This window comes from Vulpes lagopus, chromosome 24 (assembly GCF_018345385.1).
Source record: "Vulpes lagopus strain Blue_001 chromosome 24, ASM1834538v1, whole genome shotgun sequence".
NCBI lineage: Eukaryota > Metazoa > Chordata > Mammalia > Carnivora > Canidae > Vulpes > Vulpes lagopus.
The window spans coordinates 40,462,036-40,468,035 of NC_054847.1; the positions used below are offsets into that span (position 1 = coordinate 40,462,036).

Consider the following 6,000-nt stretch of genomic DNA (forward strand, 5'->3'; position numbering starts at 1 on the left):
CCCGGCCGCCGCGAGCAGCGCCCCGCCGCCGCCAACAGGTCCCGGGAGCCGCTCCCGAGCCCCGAGCGCCGCCGCCGCCGCCGCCGCCGCCGCCTCGCAGCCCGGGCCCCGCAGACGCGGCCCAGCCACCTGTGTCCGGCCGGCCCGGGCGCCGGTCCCCGTGGCCCGCGGCACCGCGTCCTGCGCCCCGAGCGACCGCGGCCCGCGCCGCTCCACGCGGCCGCCCGGGATCCCAGCGCGCGGCCGGACCTGCCTGGCCGCGCACGCTGGGAAGCGAAACAATCCAAAATTCCAAAAAATAAAAATAAGTAAAAAAATAAAGTGGCATCGAAGCGATTCTGCATATAAAAAAAGCCCCTAAAATCATCTGAATGTGCTATTTTGCTGTCGGTGGTGTTATCTTCAAACATTGGCTCAGACTCCCTTCGTAGTTATTGAATTACTTTAGGAGCTAAATAAGATACACGGAATCTAAAAAATATGTACCATGTGATTTTTTTTTTTTTTACATAAAGAAATGGTCCGGCGCACAAAAATGTTTTAAAACCCTCGATTGTTCCTGCTGGTTTTCGAATACAAGTATTACCTTTAGGAATCGGAAATGGTGTTTCTTAGTTTCAAAGCTGGCACACTATTTTTCAGGACTCTGTTGTGCTCTTATGTTTTAATTACACGGTAGCGAGACCGTTGAAATTACAGAAAAGGATTTTTAAACTCTCCCATTTTCATAGAGAGAAGAAGTGCTCGGTGTTTGTATTAATGCCTAAACAATACTGAATCCTCAATCAGAAGTGGTTACGTCCAGAGCAAATAAATGATCGTTTTAAAAAGGTAATAAATAATAATTTTTTTAAAAAGCAATGCCCGTGCTTAGTGTCTCAGGGCAACTTGAAAACAGCTCCACTTCCAGAGAGTTAAATTTGTCCTTTTTGCAATCAACTGCAACTTTTGCCTTCCCTTTGAAAGGACAACAAAAAGATTTCACGCACAACTTGACCTGAACAAAAGGACCTCACGCCAGTTTTTCTTTTGTGGGGTGACAACTGGCAGAGAGGAAAACTTTATTTTAAGCACGCATGAATTGTACTTTTGGAAACCCACGGTTAAAAGAAAATGCGACTGCAGATTTGTGGCTCCAGATCAACCTCACAGGGCTTTGGTGGAGAGAAATCGTAGGACAGGTACTTAGGGGCAGCCCGGATAAAACTCATCTTCAGGCTCAGGATAACAAGTTGCTTTCTAAAAGTGAAACAAACGTTCTTTTAGAGAAAAAGCTGTATTCCTGGGAGAGCCGAGCTCCAGGCCTCCCCCCACTCTCCACCGTCCCCCTCGCCCCCAAAAATAAGCCCTCTGATCTCTGCAGTTTCAAATCCTCACATTCCCCTTCACTTTTTTTAAAATTTCATTTGCCCCAACAGTCAAATTATATTTCTCCCACCAGCTTCCACAGCGGTAGCAGCCGCGAAAACACAGGCGGAGGGTGGCCCCAGGGAAGGTTCTGTGGTGGGTCCCGAATTCGGGGATAGGGAAATGTCCTGGGCAAGGTCTGCAGTCCCAGCACTCAGCCTCGGCGACCGTCCCCTCCAGTCCGTACCAGAGGCCCAGGCTCTTACTTCTGCCCAAACTCCTCCCGCGAGGGGGTCGGGGAACCTAGCCAGGACTGGAAAGGAGGACAGAAGTGTGTGTGTGTGTGTGTGTGTGTGTGTGTGTGTGTGTGTGTGTGCAGCCCTGAGAGCATCAAGACTCCAACAATTTCCTCTCTATGGGAATGGAGGGAGAATGATCGAGGTTCGCCTACCTAGTCCCTGGCTGTCTTTAAAACTGGGCAGGTGGACGCGCTTGCAACTTAGCTCTGCGGAGCTGGGGGTTCCGCGGCTGCCACTCCAGACGTGTCGCCCCAGGAGCAGGTGCAGAGGCGCGTCCCGCTGGGGGTCTCCTCCTCCTTCTCCCCGCCCCCCAGCCCGCCCACTGCCCGCGCCCGGACTACTGAGGCTGCCACCAGGTTTTGCCCCAGCGCAGCGTCCCTGCGGGATTCGCCCCGCAGCCCTGCTCCCCACCTGCGAAGCCAGCCAGGCGCGGGGCTTGGGGCTGCGAGAGCACGCTCCCCCAGCCCGCAGGGTTCTGCCTGCAGCTTCATTTTTCTTTTCCTAAGAGGCCAGCTGAGGGTGGGAAAACACTAACACGCTCCAAGTGTTCCTCCACCGCGGCGCACAGTGTCAACCGAAAAGTTAAGGGCTGTCCCTAACAGCTCGCAATAACTAAACTGGCCTTTCGGATTTTAACCAGACTCACGCGGAGCAGAAGAGCGTTCACGGGAAAGAGGACCCGTTGGGCTCCACCACCTAACACACTTTTTAAAAACAAACAAGCAAACTTTCCTAGATTCGACTGGAATCTGCAAAGCGTCAGCGAATTTCTGAGCTGAGAGGCAGAAGCGGGTTAGTGGTGCTGGGCTTGGGTTTTAGTTTTCTTGTCCCTGTGTTCAACCAGCCTGAGCTTGCAAACAGAATAAAATTGAAGCTAATGGAGATATCAAACAGAGCCACAATTCCGAAGGCTCCTTTTCCGCCACGAGCACCCACCGTCCATCTGCAAGTGTAATCACAGAGACTTGCGGTGTCTTCATCACTGGAGGCTCCGAAAAGAGGGGAGAAATTTCTCCGTCGTTAAAAGGAACCCTGTATTATCACTATTATTATTTGTGTATAGCAACATAAGAATTCCCCCCCGCCTCTTAAAATTCCCCCACAATATTGAAACAGCATTTGTTGTCCGATTCATACAAACGCTTGAGGCCTTTCTGGAAAACCATTACCATTCAATGGCTAGAAAATTGCTCTCCTTCCTTTAAAAAAAAAAAAAAAAAAAAAAAGCACAGCAGCAGCTACAACCGACAACAAAAACTTTCTCCTCATAATCCTCGCCCACCGAATGACAAAGAAATGATATTGACTTACCCCTGAACGGATGAAGTGTTTGATAAGGGGGGGACTTTTCTGAAGATTTCTTTTCGGCAGCTACACAGACAGCTGCAATTCATGGGCGACACTGATTGCCAGAAACGCTATGGATTGGCATGGGGTCTGCAGCTCACAGATCCTGATCAATACCCCTACACTCACACGCCAGATGGTTTGGGGAAGGACAAAAATAAAATAGTCCAAATCAACCCACCATTATGTCTTTTTGTATTGCTCTGATAAACCTAGTTGTAGCACAAATGTGTTCTCCCAACACAAAACCTTCCTCAGGATTTTTAACATTTGGGTAGAAATAAGCAGCCCCCCCCCCTTCCTGGGATTTGGGCTGTGGTTACTGTTGTTTGGTAGAAACAAAGCTGATGGGCCCCTTATCCAGTCTGGGTTTACTTGAGGTCTACGTATTTTTGTGTGTGTGTGAATAATTTATAGGGTCTCTGTTTTTAATTGAATGCTCACCTTTCTCTCCCTCTCAGAGCCTAAAATAAATAAATAAATAAATATATATATATATATTTATTGAATGTGAAAACGCATATGAAAAGCTCTGGTAAAAATTTCCAGTCTATCTCTACAATTACTAACTCAAGTTTTTTTTCTTTTATAGTGCAATAGCTTACATTTGTTGTCAAAGCTGCATTTTATTTACAGACTTCTTTTGACTCATTTAAGTATCTGATTTTGAAGAAAATCAGACCTGCGGAAGTGGTATGCTAAGAAATGGATATCCTGATCCCGGTGTAATGGCTGGTGCAACTGTCCAGATTCTAATAGTCGTGAACTAGCACTCCTGCTACCACATTTCTGTACAGTCTAATTGTGAATCAAATGCTGAGGAGAAGGGGGACCGGAGTGTAGCTTCAATTTTTTTTTTTTTAATTCTGAGTTACACAACTTCTGAAGGTTAGAGTACATGTGTAAACAAGGGGCAGTTAGAAAGCAATTCTTCCTTTTATTTTCTCAGAGAAAGAAACATCAAAGATATTTTGAAACATATTTGAAAATCTTATTGATATTCTTAAAATTATCCTCAAGTAGAAAATATGTTTTTCTTTTTAGAAAGAAAAGGAAAGGGCATGCAAGACTAATTTAGCAAAAATCAGGATGCTGACTAAAAACGCACATTAATTTCCCTTTTAAATGGGTTTTAGGTTGACATACAAAACCTCAAACCATCATTAAGAAAAACAACGTGAAAAATCTGCTTTAATCTAGCCCAATGAAATTATACACAAAGAAGCCAATACGATTTCATGATTTCCCTGAGATCGCCAATATTGATCGAGGGAAGGGGGAGGGAGGGTGGAAGAGAGGGAGGAGGGAGAGAGGGAGGGAGCAAGGCAGCAAGAATATGCAACTCACCTTTCAACTCTCCAGCACGTGACTGCTCCCAGGCACACCAAAATGCAATTCCCAGGAGCAGATTTATCTTGGTAGCCTGGTAAACGAGTTTATCATTTTGAAAAATTCTTTTAATGGCCATCTATATACTCGGGCTTCTGTATGGAGGCAGTCCCTACTCAGTGTCCCAGCCTGGGGTCACTGGCCACTCCTGGAGCCTGAAGCCAGGGCAGGGAAGGCTGTGTTCAGGCATTGGGGCATATCAGACTATTTGCCCAGCCTTGCTGCTCTCCTGCCCTATTTCAGTCTGGGAGCACTCCTAGACCAACAGGAGGTTGCGCTTTTGTGAACTTTTGTCCAACTCCCTAAGTTTTTCAAACATTAACTGTTTCAAATTATCCCAAGTATCCAGCTGCCATATATAAGGTGGGGAGTGGAAAGAGAGACAGCAGGAGAGGGTGGAGGGGGCGAGGAAAGACAGAGAAACAAAAAACTCAGTTATTTTACCTGTCTGATTTGGTGACATTAAAAAATGTGACAGCTAGGAAAGCGTGTCTAGCGAAGTAGAGGACCGTCCACTTTCTTACCCAGGCTTTGATTTAAAAAAAAAAAAAAAAAAAGGCAGCTCCTTGAAAGAGTAATTGGCAAGGTATTCGCCAGAGCTCAATAAAGTTGATCTATGAATAACGTCACTGTACATTCATGTAACAGGATGGTGTGGGAGGGGGTGGATTTTGTTTGTTTGTTTGTGTGTTTGTTCTGTAGCTAGAAGGGAAAGCAGGGCAGCCGCAAAAGGTCATCAAGACTAAGAACTATTTTCCAAATGAATCAAACCTTTCTCTAGCACCAGGAAGGCACATACAGTATTCCAGGCTGTGTCCTTGTTTTCTTATCAAGTTTTCTCTAACAGCTGGAAGTGGTTGGAGGGGGCTGTCTTAAGGAGACCCCCTGCTCTTCTTTTGACAGCTGATCAAAAGAAAATAGGTCACGCTTCTCAAACTTATGTCCACCCTGTCCTTAATTACTGTCTCTTTAAACAAAGGCAACATCTGCGCAACCTCAGCCAGCTTGAATCTTCGGAGGCAAACAGAGCGCAACCTGCTTTGGAAGAATCTGTTACTTTTAAGGGTTTCAATGCCGGGCAGTTGCAGGTCTTCAGCCACCACCCCTCCACCCCCCACCCAGGCCTCAGAAATCTCCACCTCCTCCCTCCGCCCGCTCCCCTCGCGGCCCCCGACCCAGGGTTACGGAACAGCGGACGTTCTGGGGAGACGAAGGTGCACCTTTTTTTTTTTTTTTTTTTTTAATGCTGCGTCCTAAAACTCGCCAGGGTTTTGGTCTTTCCAGAGACAAGTTTTGGATATTACAGATGTCGGCCAAGGGTCCGTGTCCTCTGCCCCCCGGAGGCAACCTGGGGCGTTCCTTTCTCGGGGTGCGCGCGCGCGCGCGTGTGTGTGCGCGCGTGTGTGTGCGCGGTACAGGGAAAACCCGCGGGGGTGGTCCCGGACGGTCTCCGCACTCCCTGCTCCCAGGAGGAGAAGTTTGCACCCGATGGGCAACAATCGGTAACAATCTTGCGGGCACCCTCCCCCCTCCCACCCACCCTCCACTTCTTTCCAAGTCCCCAACAGGGGAGGCATTTGGTCTCCTTGAAGCCGCAGCTCCTAGAGTTCTAGTTTTG

At 47.8% G+C, this 6,000-nt stretch overlaps 1 long non-coding RNA gene across 1 annotated transcript in view; it reads right to left on the reverse strand.

Moving 5' to 3' along the window:
• The window catches only part of LOC121482142, a 71,470-nt gene extending 66,881 nt beyond the window's left edge, over nucleotides 1-4,589 (reverse strand). Inside the window, exon 1 of the long non-coding RNA XR_005985518.1 lies at nucleotides 4,341-4,589. This is a non-coding gene — a long non-coding RNA (uncharacterized LOC121482142). The remainder of the gene's footprint in view (nucleotides 1-4,340) is intronic.
• Between the last annotated feature and the right edge of the window lie 1,411 nt (nucleotides 4,590-6,000).